This window comes from Macaca nemestrina, chromosome 8, assembly GCF_043159975.1.
Source record: "Macaca nemestrina isolate mMacNem1 chromosome 8, mMacNem.hap1, whole genome shotgun sequence".
Lineage (NCBI taxonomy): Eukaryota > Metazoa > Chordata > Mammalia > Primates > Cercopithecidae > Macaca > Macaca nemestrina.
The window spans coordinates 72,778,863-72,802,399 of record NC_092132.1 but is presented as its reverse complement, the minus strand read 5'-3'; the positions used below and the strand labels follow the sequence as shown (position 1 = coordinate 72,802,399).

Genomic DNA, 23,537 nt, shown 5'->3' with positions numbered 1-23,537 from the left:
GGGAAAAAAAAGCTTTTCTGAGGTACATGAAAAGATTCAGGCATTTTAAGGTTCTCAATCATATCACCTTTTCTCTCTTAGGTTTTAAGCTGAAGGATTCCATTTGAATTTGCACGTTTTGTTGAAATTAAGTGGAGGGCCTTTCCGAATTGTCAGCTTTTATTTCTTGCCCATTCAAGCTTCCATTTAGAATTGGTATAAAATTAAATCTGCAGTGGAACTATAGCTATAATTTTTTAATCAATATGGATTTTGATTGTGCAAGTGGCATTCTTATGAGTAGTGGAAGCTAACAACAAAACAGTGTCACATATAATAACCTCATGAGTGTTAAGAGTCAGTCTTACTGGCTTTTTTTATTCCAATGTTTATGAAATTTTTAAATCACCAAAGTCAGTCACATCTCAGCCTGTGTAAAATTCTCTAGCTCTTAGGCTTTTTTCATTTTTCTTTCAGGTCTCAGTTCATATATTAAATGTGGTTCTAAGGGTTCCAAACTACCCCTTGCAAAGGAACCTCTTTCATCTCTATCACTTTATTTGGCTTCATTTTCAAGCACTGTCTGAATTGTCAAGCATTTCATTTCATGTAGCACTGTCTGAAATTTTCTTATCTGTGTATGCATTTATTTACTGTCTTCCTCTTCCTATGGAATGCAAAGGTTATCAGAGCAAGGACTTTTGCCTATCTAGGTTATTGCTCTTTCTACGACCTGAAGCTATACCTGGAACACAGGGAGAAAACTAATAAATATTTACTGTATATATGAAGAGGAGGAGTTAATATAATAGGCACAGTTTTCTCAGGGCTCTATATTCTGTCCTTTGCCTATTACTGAAGTCTGCTGGAGGAAGATTGGAGGGACTTAAATGGATCTCACAGCTCTTACACATTCCTTAACTAAATGGCTTCCACAATTCCTCTCTCTCTTGTAATGTTCTGTGGCTTCACACCTCGAGCCAGGTGTCTGCTCAATTGTGATTTATGCAGGCCAGTTCCAAATAGCAGTGAAATAGTGACTGAATAGTAAAGGGCCACAGATGCATCTATGAGGCCAGGGTCGGGGGAAATGGTCTGTGCCCTTTCATTTCCCTCTCTTTCCTCTACTTTTCTTAGCTAGGAGGTATCCTTATGTCACCTGTCTGAAACCTGTATACTAATGTTGCTCCAATCCTCCCATCTTTCCAACATGATAGTTTCCCACCTGGTGTCTGAGCAGTATTTTGGAAGAAAACACTCTTATTTTCAATTCCAAAACAAAGATAGCCAGTGATGTATGTTGCAGAGAGAAAAGGAAGATAGGCAAGGACAGGATTTGGAATGGAGGCAAGAGAACATTGTTTTAGAAAGGCAGGGATTTGGTGCCCAAATCAGATTGTTCTGCCTTCTCCATCCAACTCCAGAAAGACTTGAAGAACTCTCATCTTTGAGTGGCAGGATCAACTTCCATGCCCTGAAATTTCCATTTGGTCCTCGCATATTCAATATGGAGCAGAAAACAGTGCATTTTGTCGGTATAGGCTAGCATCACAGAAATGAAAAAAAAAAAAAAATGACAGTAGACTATAGCTCGTTTTGATTAGTGGACATTTTTACAATAGACCCTTAATTATTCAGTCACTATTTCACTGCTACTTGGAACTGACCCTGTTAGTCTTAGTCATCTATGTTGCATGTCTTCCCTTCACTTGTAAACTCTCCATCTAGTGGTTTTCCCAGATGCTGAATTTGCCCCCCACCACTGCCCCAAGAAATAAACAACTCATTAAAAATAGAGCAAATTTTGGCAAATGCTGTCTGCAGCCTAATTTAGAAAACACACACCATATTATCTAAGCGGTGTCTGAAGCTCTTTAGTGAGGCATATGTAACTATGTGGTGGAACGACTTCAGGGATCACAGCATGGAGCATCGGCAGTGACATCTGGAGTCTTTCATTATGCAGTTACTGGTGCTGCACAGCCTCCCACTCACCTTGGTACCTGCACACACTGCTGTTTCTCCTGCAGCCCCTTGTGTGGCTGCATCTGTATGGTGGGAAAGCTAAAAATATCTACCGAGATGGCAATGTAGACTGACATTAGCTCATAATCCTTGCAAGCTGCACATGTGTGTTAAAAAAAAAAGAAAAAAAGAAAAAAAATCCCAAAGAACTAACATCCCAAATGATTCAGGTTTCTGTAGGAACTAGAAACAGAGAAGTAGACTCAAGATCAAAACCAAATAGTGCCCCCAAATCATTTTTGAGATCTTATTCCCTTAGAATCAGAGAAACTGTCCTTCTTTTCCTTGCCCATTAATTCACCCTAAGTATTAGTTTAAAAATACAATGTTGCTGTGTTGTCATGTATCCAACTAGTTGATAAAACTACAAGATTTTAATAAACATAAATTTTTATTATTTTGCAGTTGATATTGAAATAGAACACTAGTGAAAGAATTTTAGTTACTCATTTTTTTCCAGAAAAAATGTATTTTAATATGAAAATTGTATATTTGGACACAAAAACTACTATACACAACAAGAAACCATGATTTTATCAATTATGATATTATTATCTCTTCTAAAAACACAGAAATAAGCAATTTCAAGAGGAAAAAAGAAGTCTGTAAAGTCCTATTCAGTTTACTTTTTTAAGGAAAATGATATTTATTTGACTCAGGTCACGGTTCCGTTGTGTCTACTTTCTTTGTAAGTTCAGCTTTGGTGCTACCTAATCCTCTCTTTGCTTCTTCAATTTTCACTTGAGCAAGAGATGGATTCAGCATTAAATCTAAATAGAACTCCATTTTTGTCTTCAAAGGTACGGTCTGTCATTTTAACTCCGCCAGTTTCTCTGATACCGCTACTAGGGACTGATGAAATGGAGAAGCATCCATGCCTCTAGCTGAAAGTGGCTCCTCTGCAGCTTTGATTTCAAATCTGAACTCTTCTAACTTTGCTTTTCCTGTTCTGAAGATGACCGTTGACTTTGGCCCTTTCCAAAGACACATGAAACTCTACTTTTTTGAGATCCTCTTGTTGAGATTTTTCTAATACTAATGTTGTGGTTAGATTTTTTTTTTCAAGATTTTCCCATTCAGTCTTCATTTCCTCAGTTTGGGATTTTGTTTGAAAAGATCAGATGTCGAATTGTTCACTGCAGGGATAAACCTCGCTAGTGAGGTATCTTTGGTTTCAAGGGTCATGCGCTGTCAACCAAAGCATTCGAATACGTGAAACCCACGCTGGAGAGATTGGCAGGGGGAAAATTCACACTCCTCATGAGAAGGTCTTGAAGAGGCTTGGCTTGTGATTCATATCCACTTGCTTTCTGCCTGTTTCAAGAGGTTCACCTCATACTGTGGAATGGGATTACCTCCATTTTTTTTTTTTTTTTTTTTTTTGATCACACAGCAACCTGCACCTCTTTCTCCTACTGGGGCTCCATAGCTGATGCTTCTGCCACTTCACACAGAACTCCTCATGGAAAAAGTGCCCTGCAAGCCCCTTATTTATTAATTTTCATTTCAAGAATATTATTTTATTATCTTCAAATTTTATTTTATCTAAATCTTATCATCCATAAAAAAAGAAATGAGACCACAAATTTGTGGGAATGTGTTTTTAAAAGAATCCTGCTAACATACATACATTTCATCTCTTAACCCTTTCTGACTCCCTGTATATTTTTATTTTTTCCAAATGATTCAATCCCAACATGTCAGTAGCGACCTCCCATACATACCAAGAAGCTTCTGCCATCTGGTTGTGTATGTGGAGGACGTGGCAGTCAAGATCCCCAGAAGGATCAAACCCCCCGGCCAGATCCCAGCTTCCAGATCTGTTTTCTCAAAAAACTTGAAAGTTGGGATGGAGTATAACAACTTGACACCATCATCAGTTCAGCTAATGGTTGTTTCTCTTGCTTCCCAGAAAGTTAGTTTGTTTTTTGTCTTTTTATACCGGAGTAATGACATTACTTGACTTGAGCATTTCCCTGCACTCATTTTTAATTATTTATTTATATTTTTTTATTTTTAATGTTTGTGGGTACATAGTAGGTATAAATATAGGGTACATGACACGTTTGGATACAGGCATACAGTGTGTGATAATCACATCATGGAAAATGGGCTATCCATCCCCTTGAGCCTGCACTCATTTTAATTAGCAGTCGTTTTGTTTTTACAGAAATAATCTGGCATTAACCTCACAGTTTTAATAAAATGTAGACTAAAATTCTCTATTAATTACACAAGTAAAATAAGGATCTAATGAAATCTGTGGCATGATTTCACCATCCTTTGAAACTGATTTTGAAAAGTTGTCTCCCAGTTTAATGTTGGAAGCTGGTCTTCATACATCCCAGAAGTGTTCATCGTGTTCATGTAACCTCAAGCATAGGCAACATTTCCCTCATTCATGTTATTTCACCAGCTCTATTAGACCCTGAGACAAATTATATATACTTAACAGTTTGCCTTTTAAAATATGTTTGTATTATCTATAATCAATTTTTTAAAAATCATTTTGTCAATTAGTGCATATTTCATGAGTATCTATGATGTTACCAAGCCCTCTGAGAAATGTTAGGGATAAATTGATAAATAACAGTCTAATTCTTATGGAATGTACATAGAAAATAAACAGTGTTTGACTTTTCTGAGGCCTTTTTTAGTTCTGCAAAATAGGAATCAAAATGTTTGCATAGTTTCAATATGTTATAGACATTTTAAGTGGCGTATAAGTGATTTCAGAAGAAGAAAAGCCTACACTTCTGTAACTAGTCTTCTGGATAATATCTACACAGTCTTTCACTGTAATCCAAGAGTACTGAGATTAATTGGAGCATTTCTTGACCCTCCAATAATAGGAGACATTCAAACGTGTTATTAACATAATCTGCCATTGTAGAGAACAGCTGAAATAATGTGATATGAATATCATGATCAACCTTGATGGAATAAACATCTTCCTACAGATGCACAGTGAGATGGGGATGAAAGCCCTTTTTCTGTGTCAAGCTTCCAAAAATGGTTAATTTATTACTCTGAATACTTTAGGCAAATTACAAAGAATGGAATGAAGAAGGATGTGAATAATCTAAGTAATTAAACCCTACTGTGCAGCTTCTTTGAAAGTTAGTCTAGGTTTTATGCCATAGAATTATGTAAGAATCTGTTAAGAGAGCTTATTGTTTAATTGTTCTGGTCTATATAACAGTGTTAACTAAAACATAACCTGTGTTCAGTAGAATTTGGTTTGAAGTGGGTTTATCTCCAACCCCTATCTACTAAAATGCTCCATGCATCTTAGTTACCTGTAAGAAAGCCCCGTAGTAAAGCTCTGAGAGCTCCCAGACACCAACATTTCTATTTGGGATCTGTTCCAGCTCCTGCTAGAACTTGCCATGTGGTTTTATTCAAGACACCATCTACCTGAGCTCGAATTTCTCTATCTATAAACCAAGGGAGTGGGCCCCAAATTCTGATTTTATCAAAATCAGAATACTATAAGAAGGAAAGTGGAGGTTTACAAATACCATTTTTGATGTATCTTCATTGACTAAGTGTTAATTATACTGCCATTTCACTGCAGCATTTCTGTTGTAAAGACTTCTGTTCCAGTGAGTCAGAGTCAATCAATGTTGAGGTTAACTTTCTCTGGCTATATTGATTGGGTGATAGTTATCCCCAAAGCTGGAGGAAGCAAATAAATTCCTTCTACCAACTTAAATTGTAGAGATGTCTGTCACAGTTTAGGGGCATTTCTTGCTATTTGCCCTTCTGGAGTTGTTTTGATTCCAGGAGTACAGAGACTCAACTCCAGCTTTGAAGAGGAAGGTTGGAGATGAACAGAGGGAGATACCTCTGAGCCCAAGGAAGCAGCACCAAGGATAAAGTGGAGAAGAAAACCAAGTGTCACTTATTGAAAAGCGAAGGCTGTGATCTGCAGTTTCTGATTTGTTCTGATAGAAGACTTTGGAACCCAAACCATCTGGACACATTTCTGGGACAATAAAGAATTGAAAAAGGTTTTACAAATAGAAGGAAGGTGGATAGGTTATCAGGGGAAAATATGAGTCACGACCTTGTGGACTAGTTTAGAGGAACCAGATTCCTAGCACATAGGAGGCCTTAACCAGATTAAAAAGATAACTGATTTGTCATATTTATCTGCCTGGTCATATTCAAAAAGCTTCACCTGTATTAGCTTAATTAATTCTCATGACAACCACTACAGGTAGGTCTTTCCTCTCCTTATTTAATAACGCGAGAACATGGATTTATAAAGAAGTTAGGTGCCCCAAATCACAGTTGTGAAGCATCTGACCCACTGAGGCTGACCCCAAAGACAGACTGTCATTGGCACAAATGTCCTTTCTGGCTCTAGGCTTCTTAGTTCCCTCATGATCACCCCTTCCTTTCATGGCCCCCCAGATGCTTGAGCACTTCCTGATCGGTGCATAAGCATGTGTTCATTATTTAAGAGTGCTTATGCCAGTAGGTAGCTTATCTACAAATCATTACTAGAGACAGAATTAGGAGCCATGCCTCCTCCTCATTTCTCTACTCACTCGGCTCTTCTTTTTAAATCAATCAAGTCTCCATAATGTTCCTATTAGTAAAATACTTAAACATAAGCTATTTTACAAATATGTGCTAAGTTCTTAAATATCTTCATTCTGCCTCATGCATGCTTGGCTTTCTGTGCTAGTGTCTCAGTCAAAGCATATGGAATTGGATAGTTCGGGTAGAAAGCTTCTCCAATTATCTATATGTTCAGAAAACTGGGAAAACATCCTCGAAGAAGAAGCACATATTAAGTGCCTTTTCCCTGACAGATTTTAGCTTACCACAGGATTTCAACCCTTTGCTCTTGGGGAAGTAGTTTCTTCAGCAACAAAAAAGATAACATTATGGTTCTGTGGTACACTGTGATGTCTCTCAAACCTTCTTTATAAGCCTGAGATGGCTTTTCAGAAATGGTTTTTGCTCAGAGGTATGGGTTTTTTTTTTTTTCATTGAACAAGGAATGGAAAATATGCTAATTATAATTGAATAATAGACTCAAAATTTAGATTAACCCTACCTGATCACACTAACAAGATACTGTGATTCGGCATTCATTTGTTTGGTCAACACATCATATTGAGCATTGCAGTAGGCAGATTCATATGGCAGTCCCCATGACCCCCACCTCCTGGTGTTCAAATGTGGATGGGGCCTGTGACTTGCTTAAAAACAACAGAGTAGGGAAAGGCAGTAGGATGTAGTTGGTTACATCACATAACATTGCAGTGCCCCTCTTGCTGGAGCCTCTCCTTGCTGGCTTTGAAGATGCGAGCTGCCATGCTGTGGGCTTCCCGTGTTGGGAGCTCACCTAGCCAGGAACTGAGGGTGGCCTCTTAGAGCTGAGGGAAGCCTCCAGCCAACAGCTAGTGAGAAATATGAGTCCTCAAGATCACATCCTTTAGGAACTGAATTCCGCCAACAAAAGCAGATCCTTTCCCAGTCAAGCCCCATAGGAGACCTCAGCACCAGCCAGCAGACACCTTTCTAGCAGCCTGGTGAGACACCAGCGGGAGACGTAGTCAAGCCGTGTCCATATTCCTGACCCACAGAAGCTGTGAGATGCTAGGCCTCTGTTGTTTTAAGTCACTGAGTTTGTGGTAATTTGTTATATAGAAACAGGAAACTAATACAAACACCCTCAGTATTCCAGACACATTTTGAGGAATTGGAAATGGAGCAGTGAACAAAATGAAGTCCCTGTTCCAAGGAGCTTGCATTTCAATAAATCTAAAACATAGACATTTTAGAAGCTTTAATTCATCTCAGTTTCAAAGTGAAAACCTCAGTGGTCCCAAAATGGGAAAGAAAAATGTACTTAAAATATTTATTTTTTACTTTTACTATTATTTTTTGAGACAGTCTCACTCTGTCACCCAGGCTGGAGTGCAGTGGCGCAATCACAGCTCACAGCAGCCTTGACCTTCTGGGCTCAAGTGGTCCTCCCACCTCAGCCTCCTAAGTAGCTGAGACTACAGTCGTGTGTGACCATGCCTGGGTTATTTTTGTCTCACTTTATTGCCCAGGCTGGTCTTGAACTCTTGGGCTAAAGTGATCTTTCTGCCTCGGCTTCTCAAAGTGCTAGGATTGCAGGCATGAGCCACTGAACCCAGAAAAATGAGCATTTCTTTTCTGGTCCAAAGAAGGGAAAATAATGCTGGACATATCTCAGTATTGACTTACCAGGTGATCTTATTCAAGGAAAGAGTGGGAGAACAGGGGTTGTCAGCTACAGAACACGAGTTCTCCACGGACTGTAGCTTTAGAATCAGAACTTTGCAGTCCCACGATAATGCAGTCTTACAGTATATGTCACTATTTCAAAAAAAAAAAAAGATGCTGAAAAGCTTAAATGCATAACTGCCAAAAGTCACCAAAATAAGAAAAACAATTTCAAAATCAGCCTAGTGATTTTGTTTCTATAGAAAGACCATTGTCTAAAAGAAAACCTAGAATTCATTCAGCATTTTCAGAAGATCGAAGTCACATTCAGGGACAACATGTATGTTAGTTCTAGTGTCCAGACAAGACAGCTAAGAAGGGCTTGAATTTTCACACAAGCTACCTGGCTTTATAAGTAACCCCAGAATGCTCAGGCACACAGGCCACAGAATGCCCAGAAGACACAGGCCATAGTCCACCCAAAGCCCAGTGTCTAGCAAATTTGAGCTGCCAGTCACTTGGGGGACCAAGGAGCCTGTACTGTATTTGAGAAACCACAAAGCTAAGCCCACATTCTATAGAATAGACTTTTGAAATTAATGTGTAATCAATCACACTCAGAATATATTTGGGCAGCTTATATGTACAATGTGTTGCATGCAGTTAAATGACTAATATTTCTATTGCGGTGTACAGAAGGTGTTCATAGAACTAGCTCTTGTTTAATCGCAGTTATGGTTATTAATAAGATGTATTGAGCGCTAGTTCTGTCTAGACCTTGTGCAGAGTGCTTTGATATGTTTTTAATTTTATTTTCTTAAAAGGATTATTGTCCCCATTGAATAGATGGGACTAAACCTTAGAAAGCCTAAGACACATACACAAGATCCAACAATGAGAAAATGTTGGGCTTACAATTTTAATTCAGGCAGTCTGATTGCAGAACTGGTGCCCTTGACCGCTATGCATGGCACCTCCTGTTAATGTGACAAGCACAGTGTCAGATGCCGTGTTCTTTCATTTGTTCTTTATAACAACCCTGCAAAAGGTATTTGGGAGTGATGGGATGAGCCTTGAAAAACTCTTTCAAGTAATTAGTTTAAGAAAGAGGGAAGATATCGACATGCATCTTCTGATGCCATAATCACTTTTTACATTACCAGGCTAACTGGGGGCTCTAAGGGCTATTGTTCTAAGTAGGAAACCATTGTGTGTTAATATTTATCAAGTATTTAGAAGATCAATCTACTTCCAAGACCTTCCCCATCAGTTTGATGATGCCTAAAATTCTAAAAGCTCATGCCAAATTTCTTTACCTTAAAGCTTTGAAATTATTCTTAGTCATTTACCCTTATCAGTCATGTATACTTTAGTAAGAATAAGTTTATCTCATTCATGAAAGTAGATTTTTATGGAGAAGAGGATGCAAAAACTTGAGGATTGCAGATGCTGAATCTTCTTTAGAGAAGGTCACTAAGAGTGAAGAAAAGAGCAGATGATATTTAGCCTAATGGCTACCAGAGATATTAAGAACACTTTCTGGAGGTCTCAAATTTTTTTTTTTTCTGTATAACTAATTATATTTTCTATCATAGACAACCTTGTGTATAACCTAGAAATGGTGGAAAGTATATGACCCAAAAGCAAGGTACCATCAGTTCTCCTCTGTACTTATTTTGAAAATTGGAAATTGTCCCAACACATTTGGATACATTAGAGAACAATTTGAACATAATGAAAATGTCTTGTTTTTTATGCGTGATTTTTATCCATGATAACACTAGGTGAATGCAGAAAACTGCATCCAGATGAACAGAGCTGTGTAGGAATGTGCAAACTGCACACAGGCTCACACCTCAAACATCTGCCAGCTTCCTCTGCTCACCATGTGCTTTGAGCCACACCCATCCACATCTGGCATTAGAACTTGCCTTCTGACTTCAGATAACCCTCCTTCCATACTTCCTAATGGCTTACTAACTGCAACCTTTTGACACTTACTTCTGCAAGCAAACTCCAGGTCTTTTTTCACGATAAAATATAGTATTTATTGTGGTATTTATGTATTTCTTAATCATTTAACATGTGTAAAACTGTACTGGTTTTGTTAGGTTTTAAAAAAATGTTTCCCTGATGACATGTTTTTTTGTTTGTTTTGTTTTGTTTTGTTTTGAGGCAGAGACTTGCTCTGTTGCCCAGGCTGGAGTGCAGTGGTGGGATCTCGGCTCACTGCAACCTCCACCTCCCGGGTTCAAGCGATTCTCCTGCCTCAGCCTCCCGAGTAGCTGGGACTACAGGTGTGCGCCACCATGCCCAGCTAATTTTTGTATTTTTGGTAGAAACAGGGCTTTGGCATGTTGCCCAGGCTGCTTTTAAACTCCTGGCCTCATGTGATCTGCCTGCCTTGGCCTCCCAAACTGCTGGGATTACAGGTGTGAGCCATCATGCCTGGTCACTGATGAAGCTTTTAGCATCCATTTTTCTGATGAGTCCTGTAGGATTTTTTGCCTGGTGATTTTTAGGAATGTGTGTGTACGTGTGTAACTTTATTGCAGAACTGATTTTTTTGTCCCTTATTATGCAGATTTCTCCTGTTAGGGTGTGTGTGTGTGTGTGTGTGCCATCCACTTGAAGGGGTAGCTGATAATTATTTGAAGTACTTCTTTTCACAGTGGTTTAGCAGGTTAGCAGATTTTTCCCAAAAAAAGAAGAGCTAACCATGCATCAAAATAACACTTTTCAGGAGAATTTCTAGAGGATAGCCCCAAGGAATGATGCCAACTTCATCCTTTATTAAGGTTGGTATCTCAGGAGAAGTTACGCTGATAAACATGTGTGGCCCCCGTACCTCGGAAAGGCAGCTTCCAGCATGCCCCATTTCATCCTTAGATCTAGCTAATATTGGGAGTTGGTGGATTTCTCTTAGGGTCAACATTTGGAAATAGGCCGAGTCCACCTCCCTGCACCCATCTGCTGCTGAATACCATCCAAATGAGAGCCTCACTCTGAGGTTAATGCCTTGGTCTGGTGACCATGCCAGCTCTCTCTTCTTACCTTTATAAAGTCCTGTATGCTTCCCTTCCTCCACTTCAAATCTTCAGAAGTATATCTGTGCTTTTTGAGCTATGGGCAGCCCTGGAATTTATGAAAGCTACAAACATAACGTACTTAATATTTTAGGCACTAAATAAATGCTAATATAACTGAGGAGTGTCAAACCAATTGTTAGGAGGTGAGTGCAAGACAGTGACACCACAGACAAAAAAGGAAGGCATTTGAAGCATCCGTGTCACACGGTAGTCTTGATGTAGGGGAAAGCCAGGTATGGTTAAGTCTCAGTAAGAAATCCATGACTTCTGAAGAATAAATTGAACTCATTCTCAAAGAAACGCTAAAGAGAAGTCTCGGTGTTAACAATGGGAAGGGTCCTAGTAGCAGGGGGAATAGCCCCCACAGTGGCTGGTAACTGCTTATTGAGGGGCACTGTTGTCACCTGAAGTTAATCCCAACTCCACTTCCATCAGTCAGGTAAACTCACCCCTTATGGGAGTCTGTGACTTCTAGAAACTCCACACTTAACAATCTGTTCTCTCATTCTACCTTTGTTTTACACAGTAACCCAATGAAAAACAAACTTCTCTTCCAGAATTTCCAAAATAATAATAATAACTATAACTCAACGGTCAGCCTTATTGGTCTAGCCTGAGTCTTATGCCAGCCCTGGGCTAGTCATGATGACTGGTGTGGCAGGGAAAATGTGATGCTCTGATTGACTATGCCTGATTCACATGCTCAGTTTGGAGCCGGGGAAGGAATCAGTTTCACTTGGATCACATGAATTGAGAATAGAAGATAAGCAGTTTCTCAAGGAAAATTGGGGTGCTATCGCTAGAAGGGGAATGGGTTCTGGGCAGGCAGGAACACGAGATGGCCCCTCTAAGAGTCTCCTAAGCCAGGCTGTGTGCTAGGCACTGAGCCTGTGACAGTGAGCATGACACAGAGTCAATGCCCTCCTCTAATTTGTAGTGATTTGGATATTAATTCAGTAAACACACAGGTAAGGAAACTGAGCCTAGAGAGATGAAGTCACGTTTTTCAATGTTGCACAGATAATTACAGCCAACACAGTGACTAGAAACTCTGAAATGATGGTCAATATCAAGATGCCATCTTGCCTTACTCGTATAGCAAGCTGACCTATTTGAAGCATGGTTGTCTGTCTAGCACACATTTGTGTAGGATATTACTGTTATAACCAGTTGTATCCTGGAATTGACTCAAACCAGCTGGTGCAAAATTATTGTGTACATCTCTTTCCTTCTTAGGATTCAGTGAAATAATGTTGGTAGCTTGAAATCAGCTATGGTGGTATTTACACTAAAAATTGGCAACCGTCACCACGAGCTGATTGTTACACCTTTACCAACATACCACCAGTTACCATGGTTATAGGAATTTAGTCTTCAAGCAAATTGTTTTTTTCTTTTCCAGAGTATTTAATAAAATTCACATAATTATTGATACAGATGAATAGATGTGACAGGTCAGGAAGTTCTTAAACCACAGAATTTTTGTTTCTTTTTTCTTCCATTCTACTCCAAATCCCAAGGTCTTCAATCTTATACATTTAATACAATTTATATTTTATTTTCGTATTTGGTACATGTTGATCAAAGCGAAACCACAGATGAGAGGAGACTACTGTACCACAAACTAAGCGGCTTCGACAGCAGAAATGTATTGCCTTGCAATTCTGGAGGCAAGACGTCCTAGATCAGGGTGTCAGCAGGATATCTCTATTACTAAGGCATCTGTAGGTAACATGTATAAATTTTCAGCATCAGACTTGACCTTACTAATACTGATTTTTAGCATAACAAACAGACTAGACTTTAGCTATGTTCTTCTTAACTGCCCAAATTAGTGGCCAATCACCTATACCTAAAGTTTTCAACTATCAGATTTGTTAGCATTGTCCTTTGTACTAGCATGCATTTATTTTGGTAAAAGGCGAGAAGGAAGATACATCAAGACACCCCTTGATAAACGTAACTCAAAAAGGAATAAAGACATTTGTATCAGTTTCTGTGGCTGCTGTCACAAAGTGCAGTAGGCACCCCTTATCTACAGGGGATACGTTCCAAGCCCCTATGGATGCCTGAAACTATGGATAGTACTGAACCCTGTATGCAGTATGTTTTTATCTATACATACATGCCTATGATAAAGTTTAATTTGTAAATTAGGCACAATAAGAGATGAACAACAATAACTGATAATAAAATAAAACAATTATAATAATATACTGCAATAAAAGTTATGTGAATATAGTCTCTTCCTCTCTTTTCCTCACAATATCTTAAGAGTTACCCTATGTACCTAAGGGTAACTGAAACCCCAGCAAGTGAAACTGCGGATCAGAGGAGACTACTGTAGCACACACTAAGAGGTTTAAGCAACAGAAAATGTATTGCCTTGCCATTCTGGAGGCAAGAAGTCCTAGATCAAGGTGTTGGCAGGGTTGGTTCCTTTTGCAGGCTGTGAGGGAGAAATCTGTTTATGCCACTCTCCTAGCTTCTGGTGGTTTGCTGGCAATCCTTCACATTCATTGACTTCTGCGGCATCACTCCAACTCTGTCTTCATCTTCACATGGTGTTCTTGCTGTTTGCATCTCTGTGTCCAAGTTTCCCCTTTTTTATAAGGACATCAGTCATATTGGATTAGGGCTCACCCTAATGACCTCATTTTAGCTTGATTACATTGGTAAAGACCATATTTCTGAATGAGGTCACATTCTCCGGTACAGAGGTTTAAAACTTCACCATATCTTTGTGGGGAGGACACAATTCAACCTGTAACAGCATTGCAATTAAATTGTTAAATTGTCACACACTAATATCAATAGGTAAAATGTTCTTTGTTAAGCTAGAGTTCTAACAAGTAAATATTTCATTCCTTTTGTAAAACAAGTATTTCTGCTGAGTTGATTTCCATATTATTCAGAATGTCTTAAGGACCTGGTCTTCAGCCTGTGCTCCTTGTTCAAATGCAGCATTAATTTTAAGACAGGGCTCAGTCAACTCAGCCCACTGCCTTTTTCTGCCTAGAATAGTTTTTACATTTTTAAAGGGTTAAGTGGGCTGGGCGTGGTGGCTCATGCTTGTAATCTCAACACTTTGGGAGGCTGAGGCAGGAGGATCACTTGAGGCCAGGAGTTTGAGACCAATCTGGGCAACATGGCTAGACCCCCATCTTTTTTAAAAAAAAAGATTTGCTTTTTTTTTTTTTTAATTAGCTGGATATGATCACATGTACCCATATTCTCAGCTACTTGAGAGGCTGAGGTGGGAGGATCACATGAGCCCAGGAGGTTGAGGCTGCAGTGAGCTATGTACATACTACTGCACTCCAACCTGGGAGACCCTGTCTCAAAAAAAAAACAATGGAAAAAAATCAAAAGATAAGTATATTTCATGACGTGAAAATTATATAAAATCCAAATTTCAGTGTTGTCAACAAATAAAGTTGTATTGGCACACAGCCACACTCATTTCATTTGCACATTGTCTATGGCTGCTTTCACACTACACAGGCAGAGTTGCAGAGTTGCAGAGTTGCAAAGGAGACCGTTAGTCTGCAAAACCTGAACTATTTACTCTCTGGCCATTTATAGGTAGGATGCTAATTTTGTTAACTATACCTCACTCACAACTAATTGCTGCTGCTCCCGAATGACACAGCCTAGTCTCTGAAGCAGACAGGCATCATGCTGCCGACCTTTGTGCTGTGAGGGGGGTGTCTTCATTCATAAATTATAGCATCATCATGATTCTGCCTATTTTATTACTATCAGAAGAATCACGCAGCTAATTAGTAAGCATTTAATTAGAAGTCAGAACCAGTGCTGTTAATGGGCATGCTTAATATTCCATCGACAAAATTAACTGCTGACATCAAAGGTGTGTGGTCATTGCCACCTCCAACCCCCGCCCAATATGGCAGCATTTTATGTCTATTTGTTATACATAACTTCCATGTGTAACTTGCATCTTGAAATAATTTAGTTCTGTTGAATCCACTGGGATTGTATTTAATCCTGTCTGTATTAGTTTTCTATTGCTGCCAAAGCAAATTACCACAAATTTAGCAGCTTGAAACACCACAAGTTTTCTGTCTCGGAATTTTCCAGGCTAGAAGTCCAGTGGGCTTGACTGGTTCTTCTGTTCCAGGTCTCACAAACTGAAGTCAAGATGGCAGCAGGGCCACATTTTTTTCTGGAAACTCTGCGAAGAACCTGCTTTCAAGTTCTTTCAGGTTATTGGCAGAAAGAGGAGCTGATTTCTGTCAACAATCTGAAGGAGGGTGGTGGTCCCTGCTTCCTGGCTGGCAGTGGGTGGGAGCCTATCTTAAGGCTACGTGATCCCTGCTCCCATTGCTCCCTCCATTTTCAAGCCGCCAAGGCCATGTCAAACCCATCTCATGCTTCAGATCTTCTCGTGACTTCTGCCTCTAGCTGGAGAACAATCTCTCCTTTTAAGGGCTCATGTGATTAGATTGGTTTCTTTTGGGTAATCCAGGATAATCTCCCTATTTTAAGGTGCATAACCTTAACTACACCTCCAAAGTGCCATTTGCCATGTAACTTAACATATTCAGATTCCGGGAATTAGGGCATGGGTGTCTCTTGGGGGCCATTCTGCCTGGCACATCTTCTCTGGGTTCTGTGTTCCTAACCTGAGTGTCTGCATCTCTGTTTTCTCCTAGAAGACTCTGAAGGATCAGTACTTGGCCCTAGGGACTGCACTTGCTTTTCCACTTTGGGAGCCCGCAGAAACACTACCCTTTGGTAGTCTCTTTCTATTGCAGAGTTGGCATTTCAAGTTAATTTTTCATGGATGTATCACCATGTTATTCCCATGCAACACAATTAAAGGACCCCGGCCACCACAGCTGAAAGCATTTATACTTAGTTATTTCATACAGCTGTGTTAGAAAACCGCTGCATACATCAACTGTGATATAAATGTACCCTGCTAGAGTTGGGCTGTTAACAGCCTGCTTAGACTGATGCTGCGGCCATCAAAAAAGGTCTGTGTGCATCTTGGTTGCCCATCTTCTTTCTCCGAAAGGCAAGAGCCGGGGAGTCAGACTGGAACACCTTGCCACTCTGAAGTTTAGAATACATCCATTTTCATGACTTCTCAAATTAAAGGTAAATTGTCACCTTGCTATGCACTGTAATGTTTCTGCTTACCCGTGTAAATCTGGTTGACCTCCATGTTTGGAAGAATTCCTTACATTTGATCCAAATGTAAGAAAACTTGAAGCATTTTGGAAGTTCAGGCTGAGTTATAGCTGCATTTTGGAAATGCTAAGTACCTGATAACTAAAGGGAAATTCCAGCAGAGTGGAAGGGGAAGTAGGGATGGGGAATAATCTTTTTGTTCACTGGCCATGATCCTGGCACAGAGACCCTCAGAGTGCAGACTAGGACTTCTTAAACACTAGCATGCTCATGAATCGCCTAAGATCTTAACATTCACATTCTAATTATAGGGTCTGAGATGAGGCCTGAAATTTCATATTTCTAACCACTTCCCAGATGACGCAAGCTCTGTAAGTCTGTGGGCCACACTTTGAGTGGTAAGAATTTAGAGAATTTAGACTACGAACAAAATGAATCAATTTCTTCCCAAAGGGTTATTTTTTTCACACGAACTATTATATCTAGGTTAAATATATTCATATTACTGGCAAAGTCAAAGAGCTCAGCTTTCCTTTCCTTGCTAGGTATTAGGATTTAAGTACAACTTTAAGGATGCTGCATTTCCTCAGCACAGGAAGAACAACCATGAAGAATGCCATTAGTTCTAATCAACTCAAACCTGATTAAAGAGAATAATGTAATTTAAAGTGAAAATTTTGATTCAAATAGGTTCTTGATGGCAAGATTAGCATAAGAAGATAATTTCTTTAAAATATCTTAAGTATAGCTGGAGAACGAGACAATGTGGTTTAATGATTTTTGTTGATGGGGAGACATTTAGGGCCTGAACTAAAATATTCTCTTCCTTCATTCCCTCCTCTGCATCTCATTGAAGCCCCCAGAATTCTTTGGAAAGCCTGGAGACATGCTCACTTTTATCATATTGGGAGCTGGTCCATGAAGTATGAATGTGAAATTTCAGCATTTGTGTAACTGCCAGCAGGTGTGGTCTGAATGTGTAGTGCAGCCTCCACTTTCGGATTTCAGGAAAGAGCTAATTCCTCGGTAATGCTCTGTGATGCTTGAAGCTTGGCGTGAAGGCTGGGCATTCCCGGGGAGGGAACTACCTGTCAGTGGTCCTGATTCTCTGTCTGCTGGCAAGGCTGGATCCAAACAAGCTTCCTCCTTCCCCTTTTTGCAGTCAACTGCAAATCCTGAATGAAGGTAGACAGAGGCAACACCCAAGAGGCTGACACCATGTCTTTCACCTTCCAAGATCAAAGGATTTAAGAGTGCTACTAAAGCACTATAATTCGATTTATATGAGATCCTGAATCACCAAGATTAGGCTTGGTTATCATGAAAATGGAGGAATTATCTTCTCAGGGGTTTGTCATCCTGTCAGTCAGCTGATTTGCCTGGTTGACAGGAAAGGCCCCAAGGGAACTCCATGTGATTCTGCTGGGGAATATGAAGCCCAGTATCGAATGAAGAGTGCCCTGTCTCTGCTGCTGGGATTGCACTGTGGTTTAGCGGGAAATGTTCCTAGGCTTCAGTTTTATGTTCTCACCTCTAGTATTGCCAGGGGCAGCCACTTGCTGTTTTCATAGGATGGAGGTCCCCTGCAAATGCTGGTAAATGCACTGCAGTGTTTAATTAGGAAGAAGTATGCACAAACTTCGTTTGGTGTGTGGCATATAAAGAAGAGAAGGTAAAGCATCTCTGTCAACAAAGAATTCAAAGTGTAAGAACTCCTGGCTGCCTTCAGCCTGACAGAAAGTGTCTTATCATCTGTGTCTGCTCTGCAGCATGGTAGTCAACAGTGCAGGCTTTAGAGAGAATCAGTCTGATTTCTGATACCTGCCCTACTACCTACTCATTGTGTCACTGAGCAAATTTTAATTCCATTGTGCCTCAATTTCCTCATCTACACATTGGGAAGAGTAGTACTGTACTTTATAGGGTTTTCATTAGATTAAATAAGTTTACAGCTCTGAAGTGATTAGAACAGTGCATAGCATTTATAAGTCTGCCAGGAAGGTTAGCTCTTATTCAGGTGCTCAGAGAACTCGAGGTAATAGCAGGGAAATCAGAAGACATGGGTTCAAATTCTGACTTTTTCATAGATTTAGGTCTATCGGTGTCTCTGACATTCTTTGTAAAACAGGGACTGTAATATCTATCTCCCATGGTTTTAGTTAAGCTAAAATAACAGTTTATGTGAAAGAGTCCAGCAATAAATCGTCACTCAGGGACAGATGGTTGAAGTCTTACTTATTATAGCAAATATGTTGTCCTAAAAGGTATTAAATTAACTGATAGCAAGCAAACTAGATTTTTATGTAAATTAGAAATCTATTTGCAGGCAAGTATCCATTATGAATTATGGAAGGGATACAATTTTCCTCTATTTGGTTCTAATCCTTTCATTTTGATTAGATTAAGTTATAATCCTGACAGTGACATTTATTGAGTGCTTTTTACTTTATCTCATCAGTCCTTGGTACACGCTGGCAATATTATGGTAGATAGTATTATGATCCCTGTTATACTGCATGTTGGAAATATGTGGCTCAGAGAGGTTAAGTAACTTACCTAAGGTCACACAGCTACAAAGAAGCAGAGGCAATGCTGTAGCCTACTCCTCTTTGACTCCCCAAAAAAAGTGCTCTTTATAACTATGGTGTTTTCTCTTCTCTACATCAAGTCAAATCTCGTGGTCTCTTAGAGCAATTTTTGTCATGACAGTTCAAATTATAGATCAGATCTTAGTTTTAGTTCAAAGGCAGAAGCAGTCTAACTTCAAAGTTAGAAGTAGTCAAATGAGAAGAAAAACAAACAGCCATGAAAATCCGACGTTGGCCCATTTCTGCCACCAACATGCCATAAGACTGATCATTGTTTTCCAGTCTTGAAATATCTTCTCCCCAAATCAGAGGCAGCCCCACAGTTTTGTTATAGGAGAGGCTTCTGGACAATATTGAGTCGAAAGGGGAGAGTGGTGGTTGATGCTCTTGCCTTGAGTGTAAATTTGCCAAGCAAGCATATAGTTTGTGTTACAATACTATGCTTGCTAGGTGGTTTGGCAGGCTTCATAGAGATTTTGGAGGCTAAAGCCCTCCTGCACATCACAGTCTTACACCTTTGACTCAGTTTCTGCTAACAATAACCAAAGTATATGAGGATGCGATAGTTTACTGCACTGTGTGGCCAGTATTTAGTAGTGTTACTGGAGTAAACGAAACCACAAAAAACAGTTCTATTCTAAAAAAAACTCTGTATTTTACAGTGGCCTGGTCAGGAAAGTTAATCTGTTTTTGCTTAGCAAGTGGTAGGAGATTTCACAGTTTAGTTCATTGCTTTTATAAACAGTGTTTTCCTTCCTCTCTCTGAGTAGATCTTTTTTTGTAAGGAAATTGGAGCTATCAATCTATCCAGTGTAATTTCATCCTTTTCCATCAGATGATCTCTACTAATGAATCAGGAAGCCCGTGTGTGGGCTGGGAGACGGGAGGGAACTGAGAAGATATAGAATGAGGAAATGTAAGCAGCACTGCTAGTGATGCTCATGCAGCGAAGATATGCCCCACTGTCACTGTTATAGCCTCTCTGTCTCACACTTCTTTAAAAGCTAATTCTTGGAATCCTTGGCAGAACCCTGCGAGTCCTTCTTCTCTCATCTCCCTTCCGTGCCAATCACATTTAACAGACTACTTGCTTGGCTATGCACTTGACTAAGACTGTTCAACTACAGGTCACTAAAGACGTGCCATCAAGGGATTGCACAACCTCATAGGAGAATATGTGACACAGAGTAGGTGCCGAGAAGCCTACTGGAAGACCAGATTGGAAGATAGTTGAGAGGGAGAAAAAAAAGAAATGAACAAGCTATGGAATAAGAAGTAAGTTATAAGGGCAAAGACACATGGGCCGTATGTCAGTGTTTCCTTGCTGCTCCTCTCACCAGCTCTGAGACTGTGGCAAGCTTAGCCTTTGTGTTCTTATCTGCAAAATGGGATAATAATAATACCAATCTCCTATTACTGTAAATATTGAGTGATAAAATGAATGGAAAGCAATTAGCACTTAGCACTTTTGTTCATTCACTGTTAGAATTATCCCTTTCCCCCACCATCATAGAGTTCAGTCTCTGCCATTCAGAACTCTGTAAGGGATCATTTATGATCCTATGACCTTTGAAATGGGTCAGGACCTATTCTTCTGTCCTGTCTTCTTTTTTCTCTTTATTTTTATCTTTCACATGTCAGTGAAACTAGAGTGAGCACCCTAAAGTTTTCCCCTGTGGCTCTATGGAAACTCACAAAAGATTGGGAAACTACCACGAAGTGAAGGCTTTTCACTCTCTAATCCCAGGAGCTCTTTCCACCTAGGACACCGACCACCGGGCTTCATAAGTGTTGCTGATTCTTTGACCTCTCTCTAAAAATAACTACATGATGGTCTCTTCTTCACAGCTCAAGGTAAAGCCCCTCTTGTAGAAGCCGGGTTCATCTTCTAATTAGCATTTCTACTTGTGTAGTTTTCTTGTGTAAGACAAACAAATATTTTTAAGCTGGCCATAAAGTTGGAACTGCCATCTAATTTCTGCCTCTGAAACAAAAATCGCACAAGCCGGCAGTGCACCCAAACCACTATGAAATCCAGTCTCAATCAAGTCAGACTCTTTTGTAACTGGAAAAAACTCAGAAGCCGTTTAGTGCCATTTTCTCAATTTTATGGTTGAAGAAATTATATTGGAGAGGTTAGATGACCTGCTAAGCATGTAGTTATTCCAGAAGAGCCTGGAACCTTTCCTACTACATTGCATTGTTTTCCACCCTCAAATGGAAAAACTAAACACCCTTCTCACCTTTAGAGGATCGATGCCTGAAGGAATTGCTTCCAAGCATTTCAGACAGTATTAAATCTATCACTCAACTTATGTAGATCACTGTGACTTCCTTGAATTTTCATTATTGGCTTCCAGGCACATGCAGTGTGCTTAAATCATCACCTATAAAGCTCCTTCTTTCTACCTCCAGTGATGGCATGGGTTGATAATATGAATTGGTTTTTACAATTTTAGATACTTCTATGGTTAACAAATCCATCGTGATAATAAAGGAAGCTAGAACTATTGGTAGTAGGTCCCCGACCTTGGAAACTGATGAACACATCTTCCCCAGCTTGATCTTGGCTGCATCTGAGAAGAACCCTGGGCTGCATAACTCCTGGGTCTGACCCAACATGCTCTACCACCCACAGCAACAGCACAGAAATATAACCAGCAGGACGTCTATTGATTACACATCCACAAGTTATATTACTGATTACCTACTCCTCAACCTTCAGGCAGGCAAACACATTTTCAGCTCTCATGAAGTCATTTATTTTCACGCTTCTTAATATGTCACATTTTCTTTCCTTGGTTCTGGACTTTTCTACCTCTGGCTGTGAGGTTTGCCTTTTGTCTTATTTGCCCAACAGAGCCTCCTTAACCTGGTCTCTTTTCTGCCTCTCACCCAGATATTCTGCTGAATTACTCTCGCGGATAGTAGTATGCTCTTTCCTAAGGAGGGTTGTGCAAGAGTACAAGGGAATCTGTAACTTCATCTGAGTTTGGCTTCTCAGGCTTCATGATCACTGAGTAGAGCAGTCATTTGGAACCCATTCTGGTTGTTTCCTAAAGTCACCAAGGAAGCTTTGAAAAATGCAGGTGCCAGGCCCACCAGAGACCAGTGAAACACAATTTCAAGGGAGAGGGCATGACGTTGGTCTATTTATTGAGTTCCCCAAGCTAATCTAATGGGCAGCCAGGGTTAAGAGCTACTCACCTGGAATTTTCCTGTAGCAGACAATAAAACTAAAAATAGAAATATGGAATGGAAACCCAAAAAGGTTAAACAGGTGGCACGATGTCAAGTAAAGGAGAACTGATAGCAGAGAAGGGGAACAGGTTGCGTGTCAGTATGTCTTGTTTTTTGTTTTTTTTTTTCCTGTCTTTTCAGGAGTCGTTGGTCAAATGCATCATTGCATGATTCTAGCATTGTAGCCCAAGATGGGATGATGGTGACCCTGATTTGTGATAAAGAGGCTTTTTGGCCTTGTTAAGCAAGAAATGAAGGAACAAAGTGGTGTGTGGTTTGTTTAGTGGACAGTGACCATTACTGTGATTCCAGTTTATGCTTGCTGAAGTGAGCCTATTATTTTTATATTGGTCTTCCCATAAGACAGCAACTTCTCTAATAATGGAAACGTGCCTGTGCCAGACACACAGCAGGAGCTAAATATGTGCTTGTAAAACAAATCAAGCAGGAATGAGTAAGCGAACAGCTGAATTACACCTATGGGCCAATCCTCTGTTTTGTTGATTTTTTTTTCTTTATTATGGTCATCAGTGATCTGATGTCAGGGCATATTGTGGAAGTGAAGCAGCCCAAATCCTGTCTTCTCAGAGTGAAATCCTCTAGAAAGTTATGACTTAGTCATTTTTAAGAAAATGCTGCTTTCGGTGGATATCTGTAGTAATACTCAGTCCAGTGGTGCTGGAAACACTGATGCTGAGCAATATTGATTTTTTTAGAAACTTCATTAAAATTTTTATTTTTAAGCTTTACAAAATCAGATCATAATAGGAGACTACAAGAAAGTCTACGAAGTGACTCATGATAAAAAATGTATTAGGAAAAAGGGGTTTAATTATAGTTTATAAACTATTGATGTTACATTATGGTTGGTTTTAACATAGCCAATAGACTCTTCATGATTTTGATGAAAAACTTTATCTTCTAGACCTAAGATCTTTTAAATTATGCTATTATCAGCTAATCAATTAATTCAATTTTATAGTAAAACTGTTACAGAACCAGTCTTAGGAAAATGGTATAAAAGTAAAAGAAGTTGGTCTTCAGTGCCCTCTCCAGCCATAATCTTGTAACTTACATGATAAGTGTTCATACTATGCACATCTTTGTAGGTATTGGGAGAGGAGGTATGTGTGTAGGGGGCCGAGAACATGAGTAAAGGGACGATAAGAATTTTGAAAATGGAAGCAAAAGTGCAGATCAAGCACTTGCTGCCTTGTATAATTATGGCATTGATGAAACCGCCCCA

The 23,537-nt window shown here is 39.6% G+C and overlaps 1 protein-coding gene and 1 pseudogene across 1 annotated transcript in view; one reads left to right on the top strand and one right to left on the bottom strand.

Annotated features, from left to right (window-relative positions):
• Window positions 1–23,537, top strand: part of LOC105483591 (potassium voltage-gated channel subfamily B member 2) — a 409,729-nt gene that overhangs the window by 86,208 nt on the left and 299,984 nt on the right. The gene's annotated exons all lie outside the window — the stretch shown is intronic.
• On the bottom strand, window positions 2,665–3,311 carry LOC112427022 (HAUS augmin-like complex subunit 1 pseudogene; annotated as a pseudogene).